Genomic DNA, 16573 nt, shown 5'->3' on the forward strand with positions numbered 1-16573 from the left:
TTGCAAACAACTATTTAAAGGAACATTTATAGTTAGGAGGTTGTTCTCCAGGATTTTGTTAGGATTTTGATGACCTATCGGTCCCTGGAACCCCCACTGATCAGCTGTATAAGACCCTGCAGTGCGTGAGCATTTAGACCCCTTCCTAGGCCGTGACGTCACATTCATCGGTCACATGGCCTAGGCACATCTGAGTCCAATTCAAGTAAATGGGGTTGAGCATATTAAGCACAGCCGATATCAAATGGACAGTGCTGTACTTGATAGGCTGCAGGAATCTGGAATTCAGCTGAAAGGTGAGGGTGCTGGGTAGGCTTGAGCAAATAGAGCTTCAACCACTTAGTTTTAATGCTGTCTGGAGACCTGTCTCCGTACAGCACTAAATTGTATTAACTCCCTGGAGGCAAAATTTGTTTCGCCCGGTCACTCAAGAGCAAACCCGACTTCGGACTGCTATTTTAAAAATGTTTTTAAAGACACAGAAGTGATTACTGAATTCATTTACCGAAGCCTTCCGCGACTTCGAGTGAAAAGAATTTTGCCTCCACGGAGGTAATACATTTTAGTGCCGTACGGAGACAGGTCTCCAGGCAGCATTAAAACAAAGTGTTTAAATGAATCGACTTCAGATCTATGAGCTGAAGCTCGATTTGCTCAAGTCTAGTGCTGGGAGCAGGACCATTGCCGAGCTTATATTGATGAACCATCCTGAGGGTTTCCTGTCCTAAGGGACAGGTGGGGTTGGAAACGCTAGTAAAGATGATTTAAGTTGTGGGAGCTCAGATTTTAAGTATCAGGAGGGTTATCCCGGGCGGCTTAAGCCTACTTTAGGAGCCGCTTCATTGAGACTGGGCTCCCTTATCTTTCCTACCCCACTCCTGTCTCCTTCCCGGCCTAGGGGGGCTTTGGCCTCCCTGGGCATCTGCGGCCATGTTCGCATGTCCGGCTGCCTGCAGGCGTGCCGGATGCATCACTTCTGGTTTGCGACAGAGGGAGGGAGCTGGCATGCCCGCGCCAAGAGAAAAGTACTCAGGCTGTCATTGCAAAAGAGTGGAAGAAACCTGATGGAACATTTTTTTTTATTTTTTTTATTCCTTCTTCTGTGAAGTGTAAATATCCATTTGATGAAGAGGTTTCCGCTTCTTGGGATAGGGCCCCTAAACTTGATGCCCCGGTAGCCAAGATGTCCAGGAAAGCTGCGCTTCCCTATGAGGATATGGGTTCTCTTAAAGACCCGATGGATAAAAGAGCAGAAATTTATTTAAAAAATGAATTGGGAAGCTTCTCCGACAGCCTTTAAACCTATTGCTGCCACTTCTGTTGCTAGATCCCTGAAGGTTTGGATGGGGGAGTTAAAAGCTCACATTAAGCTGGGTACCCCAAAAGAACAATTGCTTTCTTCTTTCCGTATTATAAATAATGCTTTGGATTTTTGGCCGATGCTTCCATGGACTCCGCTAGAGCTTCCTCATTAACTAACTCTGCCTGTAGAGCAATTTGGTTGGAATGGAGATGCTAGTTCTAAGGCTAAGCTTTGTGCCATTCCATGTTAGGATGAATTACTATTTGGGCCAGTGCTTGATGATTTACTAGAAAAGGCCTCGGATAGAAAAAAGGGCTTTCCCTCTACCAGTCAACAGCCCCTTAGGAGATCCTTCCATCCCAGATTTAATAAAGAAGAGCTTTGAGGTGAAAGAAAGGGCAAAACAGTTTGTAGGAGCTGCTAGGAAGTCTAAGGGGTTTCTTTTTTTTTTCTCGGTCAGAGGCCTCTAAGAAACGGCCCCAATGACTCCAGGCCGCCCGTAGGAAGATCTCCAACAGTCCTTGGATAAATTATGTTATAAAAGAGGGCCTAAAGCTACGTTTTTAGCGTTTCCCCAAAATAAAGATTTGTGATTATCTGTCAGATCCCCCAAGACAGTTAGCCACCGCTACAGAAGTTTTCTCCCTGTTGGAACTTCTACCAGAACTTTCTCTAAGACAGGAAGTGATGAGGTTTTTACTCAACCCTTTTTCCTGTCAAAAAGCAGAATGGTTGGTTAGTTTCGAACAATAATAAACTTGAAATGTTTGAACCATTATCTGGTGTACAAGGGATTTCGGATGGAGTCAATCGGATCGGCTTTGAACAACCTCTTTCCAGACTGCTTTATGGCCACGGTGGATCTGAGGAATGAGTGCTATCATGTCCCTATCCATCCCAGCCACCAGAGCTTTCTTAGGGTAGCGGTCAAGCTGGAAGAGGAGATTCTGCATCTTCAGTTTCGGGTCCTACCCTTTGGGCTGTCTCAGGACCCAAGTGTCTTCACAAAGATGATGGCCCACGTGAAGGAGATGGGAGATAGGGGATGATAACTATCTAGATGATTTTCTTTTTGTCGCCTGGTCAAGTCAGATCTTTCTAGGACAGATTGTCTGGTTAAGCGAGTTCTGGGGAAGCTAGGGTGGGATGTAAACCTGGAAAAGTACAGTTTATGTCTAAGTCAGATATGCAACGTCTTGGGGATGATCTTAGAATCCAGATCTCAGAGATGCCATTTTACCCCTAAAGAAAGCTGCTCTTATCAGATCAAGGGTTCAGCAACTTCGCTCATGTCGGTCGGTTTCCTTGAGGTAGACTATGTCTGTTCTGGGTCTCATGACGGCTGCTATTTCTGGGGTAGAGTGGGCCCAGTATCATTCAAGGCTTCTGCTTCAGATTCTGGAGGAATGGGACAGATGTGTCCTCTCTCTGGATGAGGTGATCTCTCTATCACCCCAGACTGAGAGGGGGATCTTTTTGGGGTGGTGGATGGATCTGCGTATTCTTCAAAGTGGAGTACCTTGGCACAGAGAAGCTGTTCTTCCTTTGACCATGGATGCCAGCCATGTGGGGGTCTCTTCTGTTGCAAGGGAGCTGGGACAGCAGTTCTCTGTCTGTCTCACAATCTCAAGGAACTGAATGCAATCCAGTTAGCCTTAGGACAGAGTCTCTTGATCATCAGAGGCAGAAACTTAAGAATATACTTAGACAATATGACAGCAGTTGCCTATATCAACAGACAAGGAGGTACCAGGGCTCCAGGTCTTATGTCCCTCAGTCATCGGATATTCAGTCTGGCAGAAACTTCTCTATCGCTTTCTGCAGTACATATGAGAGGAACAGAGAATGTGAAGGCATATTTCCTCAGCTGTCATTGTCTGTGCCAGGGGGAATGGTTCCTAGACCAGGGAGTGTTCAATCAGGTTGCAGCCTTATGGGGTGTCCCGGAGATAGATCTTTTATTCACCCGTTCAAACAAAAAGGTGGAAGTTTTCTTTTCCCTTTCCCTGAGGAAGCATCTGAAAGCAGTGGACGCATTTGCTCAATTCTAGGAGGCGGGCATTCTATATGCCTTTACCCCTCTAAAACTGTTACCGAGGGTCATCAGGGAGGAAAGGGCCACGGTATTAGTGATAGCTCCCTTTTGGCCAAGGAGGGTGTTGTTTTCCTGGCTCCGCATAATGTCGATTGCCACCCCTTGGGTTCTAGCCGAATCCCAGAAGCTTCTGGCTCGGGGGCTAATTTTTCACCCAGAAGTGAGAAATCTTCACCTGACTGTTGGCCAGTCGTAAGAAGGTCACTTCTGACATCTGAGAGTTTGGAGGGCTTTTTACAGATTTGCCAACAAGACCGGTGGATGTGCAAGATGTACCAGAAATTCCACTTCTATTAGGTTTTTTTTTTTACAAGAGGGATGGAGGAAAAAATTTAGACCTAGCACTTTGAAGGTACAGATTTCTGCATTAAGTGCTTTGTTTGAGTTTCGGTTGGCAGAGCATCCTTGGGTTAAGAGATTTGTGACAGCAGTTTCTAGGTTATCCCCCGTCTGTAAAAATAAGGTGCCTCCCTGGGTTTTAAACTTAGTTCTTTTCGGCCCTCGTTTCTTTTGAGCCTATCGATATGATCTTCCAAAAAATGCTCTCTTAATCTTGCTTTTCTCCTGGCCATTACCTCCGCTAGGAGGGTAAGCGAGATTGCTGCGCTCCCCATTGAGGATCGGGTGGTGATATCTCCTGATCCCTCCTTTTTTGGTAAAAAAAAAAAGTCTCTTCCCAGTTTACCATTCCCAAGAAATAGTGTTACTATCCTTCTGCTCTTCTCCATAAAATGAAAAGGGAGTCAGAATTTAATTGTTTGGATGTTAGTAGATGTATTATTCAATATCTGCAGGTCACACAACCTTGGAGGTCCTTTTCCTGTCTGTTGCTTTTTTTTCAGGGTTCAAAGAGAGGGTTCTGCTGAGGGTTCTGGTGGAGTTGTCCCACCTTCTGGGTTCGGGGCCCACTCTACTAGGTCAGTCTCCACTTCTTGGGCAGAGGACTTCCTCTTCCATAGAGCAGATTTGTAGAGCAGCCACCTGGAGTTCCCCACATACTTTCTTTAGGCACTATAGACTTCAGCTTCCTTCTAATGAGGACCTTACATTTGACCATAAGGTGCTTCAAGCTGTTGTCCCACCCTAGATTGGATTCTTCTCTATTCTCCAGGGGTTCTGTCATAGGCGAAGGGGAAAAATTAGATTACACTTACCGGTAATCAGTTTTCTTTGAGCCTATATATACTTGTATATCGCAATTAAATAGGAGGTTCCAGGTGCATGCCAACCACAACCTATAAAACATAAATATACAATATTAGAAAAATAGAAGACATTAAAAACAACTTTAAAAAACAGACCCTAATCCTACATTCTAATGATAGATATACATCAATTATCTGATATTACTTACATTAAACTCAAAATGTAATCCATATGGTTGTAGTGCTTTCAGAGTAAAAATCCACTTTAGTTTATCCACCTATCTCCGCCCCTTCGTAAAATCCCTACTGTGTCAATCACCTGGAATCTAAGTTGATTGATTGAATGGCCCCTCTATAAAATGTTTTGCCACTGGTTTGTCCATGTTTTTCCTCCTGATGGTGCTCTTGTGTTTGTTGATTCTCTCTCTAATCTCTCTCCATAGTGGTCTCCCCAATGTAGATCAAGCTACATGGGCACTGGATCATATACACCACATATTTTGATCTACAGGTATAATAGCCATTTGTCTTAAAAACTTAGTATTGGGCTGTCCAAAGGTATTCCCTTTAATCATATTGCCGCAGTTACAGCAACTTAAACACGGAAAGTTGCCTAACCTACGTGGAGCTAAAAATCGTTGGCTCTCTCCTTTTATACTTCCTACATCTGATTTCACCAAGCAATCTCTTAGATTCGATTGTCTTTTATATGCCATTATGGGTTGTCTGAAATTCCTTCACTTGGGGCTTCTATGGAAGCCCCAAGTGAGATGGAGAAGAACAGAAGAATGGTAACATGGAGAAGAGCAGAAGAATGGTAACACTTTCTTGGGAATGGTAAACTGGGAAGAGACTTTTAGTTTAAAAAAAAAGAGGGATCAGGAGATATCACCACCCGATCCTCCAAGATTACCAAACACTGTTGATCAATGGGGAGTGCAGCAACCTCGCTTACCCTCCTAGCGGAGGTAAAGGCCAGGAGGAAAGCAAGCTTGAGAGCATTTTTGGGTAGATCATATCAATAGGCTCAAAAGAAATGAGGGCCGAAAGAACCAAGTTTTAAACCCAGGGAGGCACCTTATTTTTGCAGACCGGGGATAACCTAGAAACTGCTGTCACAAATCTCTTAACCCAAGGATGCTCTGCCAACCGAAACTCAAACTCATTATGATGTACTTAAGAAATCATTATAAATAAGCGAGCTATATGTAAATACTCAGGCCCCCTATTCCATAGTTAGAATGTAGTGAAGAGGATATACATATATTACCTTCTGGTGTTGAAGGATGTGTGGCAGCCTAGTTTGCTGATGAATGGCGGCAGTGTGTGAGATGCTCCAGCTGCTTTAAATGGACACACATTGGTGCGCGCTCCTGCTGGTTGCGGTTGGCTTGGCTTGGCTCGGGCGTCATTGCGCATGTGCAGGAGACGCTGCAGGGAGCTGTGCGCTGCATCAGTGTTGCTAGGCAGCGCATATGCTGACCGAAGCACTGCTGATGAAGACACACCAGCCAAATTAGTATGGAGGCAGTGTGTGCTTACCTTCTGTTTAATGATAATAATACCCCAGGGATATTTAAAGGGGCAGGATTTGCAAACAATGAGAGAGAAGGAACCAAACCTATAATAAAAAGACCCATGTAGAGGTAATCAGAAAAAGGAATATGTTGGGCGAAATATAACGAACAAGAAATCCCACACAGTAATGTCCACATCCAATTTTATAAGAAACGGCCAAAGTTTAATTGTTCATGGAGTCCAAGGGGAGTTGGGGTCTGCAGTTTGAAGATCCACCATGCCTCTCACTGGAGGATCTTTTTATCCCAGCCTCCACCTCTAGGAGGGTAAGGGATCTTTTCAATGCCCACAAAACAGATAGATACTTTTTCTATCTCGATCATGTACCTCCGCGATATGTCTAGCGACCGTGGTATCTTTCCCATTGCGAATGTCACCAACATGTTCTCCAATACGTTGGCGGAGTTCTCTCCTTGTATTGCCCACGTATTGGAGCCCAGAGACACAATTGATGAGGTAAATCACCCCCCACAGTACGACAATTGATGAATTCACGAATCTTAAAGTGGACTCCTCTACATTGCTCTTAAAGGTCTTAGTTGTCTGTACCATGTCACAAAAGCTGTAGTTTGCACAACGGTAGCAGCCAGAACCGGGACCACCTAGACACATTTTTGGATCCTTAACTGGTTTGTCCTCAAAGTGGCTGTGTACCAGGTGGTCTCTCAGGCTTCTCCCTCGTCTATAAGTAATAGACGCTTCTGGCCCAATGACCGTGCATAAGTCAGGGTCCATACGCAGGATATCCCAGTGTCTTGAGATAATCTCTCCCACCTTTCCATGTGTAGGATCATAGGTACCTATCACTCTGACCACCCTCTGTGGCTCCTTCTTAGTGTTTGGTGGCTGTAATAGTTTAATACGCTCCTGCTTACGTGCTTTTTGAAAGGCAGGACATAAGACCTTATCGGGGTACCCTCTCTCCTGAAACCTTGTTCTCAACAGGTTCGCCTGCTCTGTGAACTTATGTTCCTCAGAGCAGTTGTGCCGGAGTCTTAGGTATTGCCCCATGGGTATCCCTCATTTTAGTGCGGTAGGGTGATTACTTTCCCATCGTAACAATGAATTGGTGGCCGTTGGTTTTCTATAGATGGTGGTTGTCAAGTTCCCATTTGGAGATCTGATAACAAACGTCCAAAAGAGGAAGCCGGTTTCTCACGATCTCGAACGTAAATCTGAGGTTAATGAGTATTTTTTTCAGTCTCTGTACAAAATCACAGAAGTGCTCCTTGGACCCACTCTATATGACAAAAATGACGTCTATAAAGCGAGCCCAAAGGACAACATCTGATGTACCTGGCAGTGGTTCCTCCCCAAACACCACAGTCTCCTCCCACCAGCCCAGGAGCAAATTGGCATACAACGGCGGACATGAACTGCCCATCGCAGTGCCCCTGAGCTGTTGTTGTTAAAAGCAACAATCAAAAAGGAAGAAATTACGGGTCAGCAAAAATCTCAGCAATTCTACAATGTGCTCCTAGGTGTTGCCCCCTAGCCTTTAAAAAGTAATGAACTGCCTCCAAGCCATCCTCATGAGGTATGGAGGAATACAAGGCCTCCACATCAATAGAGGCAAGCCACCAGTTCTCCTCCATAGTCACCCCTTCAAGGCGCAGTAATAAATCCCCCGTTTCACAGATATATGATGGGAGACTTAGAACAAAGTGTCTCGGCACCATGTCAATGTAGATCCTGCAGTTTTGGGATAAACTACCCACCCCGGAGACTATGGGGCGGCCCCTAAGGGGAAATGTGCCCTTATGTACCTTGGGAAGGCAGTAAAAGGTTGGATTGACTGGGAGGAGAAAATCATATTCCTCCTCACTGATCAAATCGCTCCACTTTGCCCTCATAAGTATCTCCTTGAGTTCACCGCTAAATTCAATTGTAGGGTTTGTCTGTAGAGACTCATATCCTGTGGTATCGTTCAAGATGGTTTTACACATACCAACATACATTTTAATGTCCATTATCACAATATTGCCCCCATTGTCCAAGGGCTTAATCCCTTTCTAGTCCCCCAAGGGCTTTCTGTTTTTCCAGAAAGGTATTAAAGAAGGTGAGGGACGGATTTAAATCCTTAAGGTCTCTTACACTGTTTCTCAGAAACACATCTATACAGGAAATGTCGCTCTAGGTGGGGGGCATTTTGGTGCTTTTATTTCTGAGTTCTGTGGACGCCTGTCCACAGGAATACTGTCAAGATTATATAGTAATTTGATGTCCTCTAATATTTCCACTGGTATACACAATTCTCGACTCTCCTCCTTCTTTTGGGTCTGGAAATATTTGTACCAGCGTAATTTTCTAGTGAAAAGGTTCAAGTCCTTAATCCAATTGAATAAGTTTAAACGAGAGGTGGGTACAAATGACAGGCCACGTAATAGAATTGAGATGTTGTGGATTTGTATTTCTGTTGCGTAGAGGGGTATGGGGTTTCTCGTTCTAAAAAATGTGTAGAGGGAGTAGTTCTTCCTATCTTCCGACCTCCTCTACCTCTCGATCTCCCTCCACGACCTCTGTTTCTTCCTTTTGTTATATCTATCTCTTTCTGAGTCTGACACCTCCGCTTATGTTGAGGAGCCTTCCTGTTCACGGTCCATTGGAGGTTCAGAGTTCAGAAAAAAGTATGCTTTGTTGTTTCTAAAGTCTTGTAAGTCCCTTGCAAATTCTGTTTTGTTTCTTTTAAATGAAATTGGAAACGTTCCACTGTATTTTGTAGTTGTTTCTCTTTATTAGAGAACTCAGCTTCCTGGCTGAATTTTTTTGTTATTTCGATTTGTTCTTGTAATTTGTTCTCAAGGTGTTCTAGTGCCCTTAAACCCTAATTTACATTTCCTTTGAAAGGATTTTTCTAAAACGTTACAACTGATCAACATTAGAAAGGTATGGTTTTAATCAACAGGGTCAGCTCCACCAGGCATCAGATGGGGGCTTCACACCTAGTGTAAGAAAATTAAAACTGCCGCAAAAGTAACAATAATTAGTTTACATGTACATATAATAGCACTATATATCAGAAAACTCAGATTACAGCAAAAAGCCTCAATATTGTTATTCCCCACAAAATGGTACAATGTTCTCGCAGCTGCCAGGGCCCCATAGCAAGTGCTATAGCTATAGTTACACCCATGCCAGGAATTGTTTGCTTTAATAAGGTTGAGCCTGGTGACAGATTTTAAAGGGTCACTGCTCTTTCAGAAAACTTTTGACATGTTATAGAGACATATCAAAAGTTTTGACTGGGGTCTGAGCACTGAGACCCCCACAGATCTCTAGAACGAGGGGTGAGAAGCACTCGCTTATCTTAACAGTTTATAAGGCTCAAAAAGGGCATCCGTCCTTCCAGTTCAGCCTGTTATACTGCAAGTTGTGAGAGAATGTGCTAAGCAAGCTCCTCACTGCCCTTGTTCTAGAGATCGGTGGGGGTCTCAGGGCTCAGACACCACACATTCAATCTTTTTATTTGTACCTATAAGATATCAAAAGTTTTCTGAAAGCTCAGTGACCATTTAACCCTTTCGCTGCCAGGGGCATTTTGGCTTTTTGCACTTCTGGTATCCAGGACAGTTTTTCCGGTGTCATCCGAAAAAACGGATCCGGTATTTATTATTTTTTCCAGAACACTTGATACCGGATCAGGCATTTATACATTTCAATGGAAATTCAGGCAAGTGTTCTCGGAATTATGGCTGGAGAAAATACCGCAGCATGCTGCGATATTTTCTCCGTCCAAAAACCATGCAGTGACTGAACTGAAGACCTTTTGATGCATACTGAACGAATTGCTCTCCATTCAGAATGCATTAGGATAAAACTGATCAGTTTTTTTTTTCCTGGTATTGAGCCCCTAGGACGGAACTCAATACCGGTAAAGTTTAACACAAGTGTGAAAGTAAATAACTGGAGGTAAAAGGGGTGGCTCACTTCTGGTTGGTAATGGTGAGGTGCTACTAACTTGAATTGAGGACACCCTGCCTTAATCAACAAAGTAGATTGATAATAAATGGAGTAAGCGAGCACTCGCACTATGGCATCAACTATATAGGTTTATTAATATAATGTGTCAATTGAGTATAAAATATAAGTTCATATAGGTATTCAATGTAGCAATTCATCCAGTGTATTCCAAATGTAGCCAGTGGTGGAATATCGCAGTAGATGATAGGTACAGGAGATCTGTGCCGTCTCGATTAACAATGCGCTTGTGTAGAAAATGTATCATCGACACAGCACCTTCATCTTAATGTTCCAATTGTCTCAGATATTGAGCCAAACAATAAAGTCACTCTTACCTCCTGTTAGTTATATCAGAAGGGGCTGTTGGTGGGGTATCCCGGGAGGTGAGCTGAAGACGCCACAACGCCTCACTCCTCGTGTCCTCCGTCGACCGCACCAAGTATTGCGATACTTCAGGTGAGACTTCCGCTTGGTAAGCGTAATCGCCTTAGTGATGAGTGATGATAATTGGAACAAATGAATTCAATATTGGAACAAATGAATATTGGAACAAATGAATTCAAAATTGCATGGCCATGCATATAGAGTTCTTTGTAACGGAGGTATTTACAGAAGTGTCCAATATACCAGATGCGTTTCGAGATGATTCCACATCCCTTCCTCAGTGGTCATACCTGGAACTTCAACCCTCCTTCTTTTAAATCCTTTAAGGTCCTCCATAACCTGTGGTCAATGGATTAAAATCCAAGATTGGATTGTAATTTCAAACTATCGCTTTGATGCGATTTTTGTTGCGTTTTTTTTCTTTTAGATTGGTTTTTTTGTGTAATCCATAGATCACACTGCGGTACATGACTGTATGTATGTAAATACCTCCGTTACAAAGAACTCTATATGCATGGCCATGCAATTTTAAAGTTCATACCATCCGAATATTGAATTCATTTGTTCCAATTATCATCACTCATCACTAAGGCGATTACGCTTACCAAGCGGAAGTCTCACCTGAAGTATCGCAATACTTGGTGCGGTCGACGGAGGACACGAGGAGTGAGGCGTTGTGGCGTCTTCAGCTCACCTCCCGGGATACCCCACCAACAGCCCCTTCTGATATAACTAACAGGAGGTAAGAGTGACTTTATTGTTTGGCTCAATATCTGAGACAATTGGAACATTAAGATGAAGGTGCTGTGTCGATGATACATTTTCTACACAAGCGCATTGTTAATCGAGACGGCACAGATCTCCTGTACCTATCATCTACTGCGATATTCCACCACCAGCTACATTTGGAATACACTGGATGAATTGCAACATTGAATACCTATATGAACTTATATAAGCATATTGTGAAACGAGACGTTACAGGTTTTATACACCCAACACTTATTGGGACGATAGCGGTTGTATCTATAAGATACGGAAGGAAGCAAAATTCAGCATCTATTGGCGTATAGCTAATTATTAAGAGCCCCAAGTTAAACACATAATTTCTGCCCTATTACTTTTGGAGTGTTTCACCTATTGCACGTTATCAGAAGATTCTGGATATTAATGACCAAGAGTCATACACTTTACGGATTTTTGGTGGACACTTTTCAGAAATTTTTGATTCCATTGTTCTCTTTCACAGATTATTCATTTTTATATCACCCAGTTTATATATATTTTATATTCCTATCCATCACCACTGACTCTATCCAGACAATTTCTATATGCTGCTATCATTGTAATATCATATTGTTGCTATTAATTTATGCTGCAGTTTCCTATATATATGCTGCTATTATTTTAGGATTTTTGCTGACCAATTGCAGTTCTTTTTTATATATTTATATTTTATACTCAATTGACACATCATATTAATAAACCTATATAGTTGATGCCATAGTGTGAGTGCTCGCTTACTCCATTTATTATCAATCTACAAGTGTGAAAGTACCCTAACCAGAAAAAGGCATGTTGCCATCTTTCAGAGCACAGGGCTCCTTCTTCAGGCAGGATTACAAATGAATAACTGACAAACCAGCACAACATTTAGAAGCGTTTACATCGACACATGCAATAAAAATGGTGGTTTTGTTAAGCCTGTGTTAAACTAGCATATTTTCTGCCAGATGAGCATTCGTAGTACAACTTGTTAGCTATGATCTGGCAGTGTAATACTGCCGCTTATTACCCGATGAACAAGCAAACCATCGGGCAATTCAAATCTTTTGACATGTTTAAAAATGATTGTTTGCAGGCAGTAGATCGTGGTGTCTAATCATGATCTGCTGCTCGAAAACAATGATTCAGTATAGGGAAGAGAAATGGCATAACGATTGCTCCTCACTATACTGAGGAGGAAATGGCTGCATGTAATAGCAGCAGTCTCCTCTGCTAGCAAGCAGACAATTGCCGGGTGTAACAGCGGCTGCTGTGTGCTTCTGTTCCCCTGTTTACTGCCGCGGTCCCGGGCGCCATGTTCAGCAGTGATCTGCTGCCAGTGTTTCCTTTCAGCCCTGGCCACAGTATGCTTGCTGCTTGTTTCCTGCAGCACTTCCTTAAGGGCAGGCGCGTGTCACTTCCTGTGCTTTGTGTTGGATCATGTGACCTCACTGACCAATCCTAGCCCTCCTGCACATATATAAGTCGCTCAGCCCCCCTCCCTGATGCCTCAGTGTCAAGGTCCTAGTGTCCTGCTAAGGTTGATGTTATCTCTGCTTGTGTTCCTGTGTACCTGACTTGTGCTTGTGTTCCTGGACTCCGCTATCTGTTTGATTCCTGCCTGCTTGCCTTGACTCTCCTGTTGCCGAGCCGCATTGCCTGACCTGTACCTTCGCCTCTGCCTCATCCTTTGGTCCTGCACTGTTGCTTACGACTCGGCCTAATGCTAATTACGTCTGTACTACTGGTACATTGCTCTGGTACCTCCTGGTCCACCTGGACCAGCTGCCTTGTGTGACAATCCTCCTCAAGAGGTAGCGACCTGGTGTTCCCCTCGGTAAAGTCTATACCCACCATCAGGGGTACTGTGAAGATCGAGGGGTTCACTTAAACAATGCCCTTAGAGGAGGTAGGACATGTGGCATAGTGGGTTCACACTCACAGGTTCGTGACACCGGGAAGGAATGCTTCCTTTGAGCCGAATCGGGCTGTCTAATACAGCCTTTACAAATGGACTAGGGTAACAGAGGTGATGAGTGTGTAGATTAGGCATTTGGAGCCACGCTGGAGGAAGTGGGAAGTGTAAGATGTGTCCACATAGTGTCATATAAGACCAGGTATTAGATTCAGTACATGGATTAAGCATATGGTTAGCACCTTAAATTCTTTTTTTTTTTTTTTTTTTTTTTTTTTTCTCCCCTGACTCTATCATTCTTTAAAAAAAATAAAAAATCTCTTGTCCTCCTTTTGTCTGTACTTCAAGAGGCTGGTACTTGGAATCTTTGTGGCTCTACATATTTGCTCATATGTAACTAGTGGATGATTTCCCAGTTGTCGGAATGTAACTCCTCAGTGACAGTAGGTGTTTTCTATCTTCACTGTCTGATCAGGTACAGTGGATATAAAAAGTCTACACACCCCTGTTAAAATGTCAGGTTTCTGTGATGTAAAAAAACTAGACCAAGATAAATCATTTCAGAACTTTTCCACCTTTGTGACCTATAAACTGTACAACTCAATTAAAAAACAAACTGAAATCTTTTAGGTATAGGGAAGAAAAAATATAAAAATAAAATAATATGGTTGCATAAGTGTAAACTATTACTTTGTTGAAGTACCTTTTGATTGTATTACAGCACTCAGTCTTTTTGGGTATGAGTCTATCAGCATGGCATATTTTGACTTGGCAAGATTTGCCCACTCTTCTTTGCAAAAACACTCCAAATCTGTCAGATTTCGAGGGCATCTCCTGTGCACAACCCTCTTCAGATCACCCCACAGATTTTCAATCGGATTCAGGTCTGGGCTCTGGCTGGGCCATTCCAAAATTTAGTCTTCTGGTGAAGCCATTCCTTTGTTGATTTGGATGTATGCTTTGGGTCGTTGTCATTCTGAAAGATGAAATGACTCTTCAAGTTCAGCTTTCTAGCAGAAGCCTGAAGGTTTTGTGCCAATATTGACTGGTATTTGGAACAATTCATAATTCCCTCTAGCTTACCTAAGGCCCCAGTTCCAGCTAAAGAAAAACAGCCCAAAAACATGATGCTGCCACCACCATGCTTCGCTGTGGGTATGGTGTTCTTTTGGTGATGTGCAGTGTTGTTTTTGGGCCAAAAATATCTTTTGGAATTATGGCCAAAAAGTTCAACCTTGGTTTCATCAGATCATAACACTTTTTTTCCCACATGCTTTTGGGAGACTTCAGATGAGTTTTTGCAAAATGTAGCCTGGCTGGATGTTTTTTTTTTTTTTTTTTTTGTAAGAAAAGGCTTTCGTCTTGCCACTCTATCCCATAGCCCAGACATATGAAGAATACAGGAAATTGTTGTCACATTTACCACACAGCCAGTACTTGCCAGATATTCCTGCAGGTCCTTTAATGTTGCTGTAGGCCTCTTGGTAGCCTCCCAGACCAGTTTTCTTCTCGCCTTTTCATCAATTTTGGAGGGTTGTCCAGTTCTTGGTAATGTCACTGTTGTGCCATATTTTCTCCACTTGATGATGACTGTCTTCACTGTGTTCCATGGTATATCTAATGCCTTGGAAATTCTTTTGTACCCTTCTCCTGACTGATACCTTTTAACAATGAGATCCCTCTGATCCTTTGAAAGCTCTCTGTGGACCATGGCTTTTGCTGTGGGATGCGACTAAGAAAATTTCAGGAAAGACCAACTAGAGCAGCCGAACGGTATTTGGGGTTAATCAGAGGCACTTTAAATGAATTTGAATGTGATTGCTTAATTCTAAACACAGCTACGTCCCCAGTTAGAAGAGGGTGTACACACTTATGCAACCACATTATTTTAGTTTTTTTTTTTGTTTTCTTCCTTCCACCTAAAATATTTCAGTTTGTTTTTCAATTGAGTGGTACATTTTTATAAATCACTATAAAGGTGGAAAAAGTTCAAAAATGATTTATCTTTGTCTCATTTTTTTTTAACAGCACAGAAACCTGACATTTTAACAGGAGTGTGTAGACTTTTTATATCCACTGTACATACCATATTTTTCACTCCATAAGACAAAAAAAAAAGAAGTTACTGCTCTTAAAACCCATTTCAGCAAATTCCATGTTACAAAATCCAGATGCCACGCCTTCCCTTCTGAGCGCTGCCATTTCCCCAGACATCACTTTAAGAACACATTTGGGATATTTCCATACTTGGGAGAAATTGCATAAATTATGTAATGCCTTTTATCCTTTTAACCATCAAAACCATCACTACATCCCTAGTGGTGTACTTTCAATAATGGTATTTGTCAGGTATAAAGGAGAAGCAGCTAGGCCAGGACGCTGGAATCAGGAAGCAGGTAGCCTCCTAAAGCGTCCCTAATCCTCAGCATATGAGTGGACCTGGATCGTAGGACGGCTCATACCAGGATACCTATGGCCCTGAGTCGCCCTGATAATCCCTCACATAGGAGCAGGGGAGAGACGACCTGTTCTTCCCAGACACTGATGAACAGGAGTCTCAAATGGCCTAGCTGCAGGGAAAAGTGGACGACTGAATACAGAAACAGTCGGTAGGTAAGAACACCAGAAACACACTTACCTGCCGCAGTCACCACGACTGGAACCCGTGCATAAGTACAGGTGCCCACACACCAAATAGGACACCGTACAAACAACACCACACACCGGAATCCAGCACACCTGATACTGCCTTGGCCCCATACAGCAAGGTGTACGGCAGCCCCAGGCAGCACTGCATCCAGACTTATGGTTCACCCCTCCAGGAAACCAACCCAGACATGTAACAACCAACAAAATGATTCACACACCCAGAACATAAACCCACACCACATATACAACAAGTGAGGGTACATAAGGGAGGACAATTTATGTTCCATAAGGTGGCCCTCAAGGACTGGGCAGAAACACCCAAGCAAGGAGCAAAGCTCCAACACCAAGCAAGGCTGTAGTACAACTGCACCCAGACAGCAAGCCCGTGGCCACACCCAGGAACACCTTAATCTCCACTAGCAAGAAGATTAACCCCTTGCTCACCAAACAGCAAGTAGGCAAAGGAGAAGTGCACATGCAAACTGCCAACAACACGTTGCCACAAGCAACGAGTCTGCACGGCAACTGCGCCATAGTCAAACATCAATAAGACTGTGACAGTATTATGTATTTAAATTTCCTCTGCACTGGTAGCTCAAGGGTGCTGCAGGTTCAACATGGTGCCCAAATCCATTCCAGTAAAATCTGGTTTTCAAAAGCCAAATGCTGCCCCTTCCTTTCTAAGCCCTGCTGTGTGCCCATACAACAGGTTATGACCACACTTGAAATAAATGGCGTAGCAATTTTTGGGGTGCTTTTTCTCCTGTTAACCCTTGAAA

This window comes from Bufo gargarizans, chromosome 3, assembly GCF_014858855.1.
Source record: "Bufo gargarizans isolate SCDJY-AF-19 chromosome 3, ASM1485885v1, whole genome shotgun sequence".
Classification (NCBI taxonomy): Eukaryota; Metazoa; Chordata; class Amphibia; order Anura; family Bufonidae; genus Bufo; species Bufo gargarizans.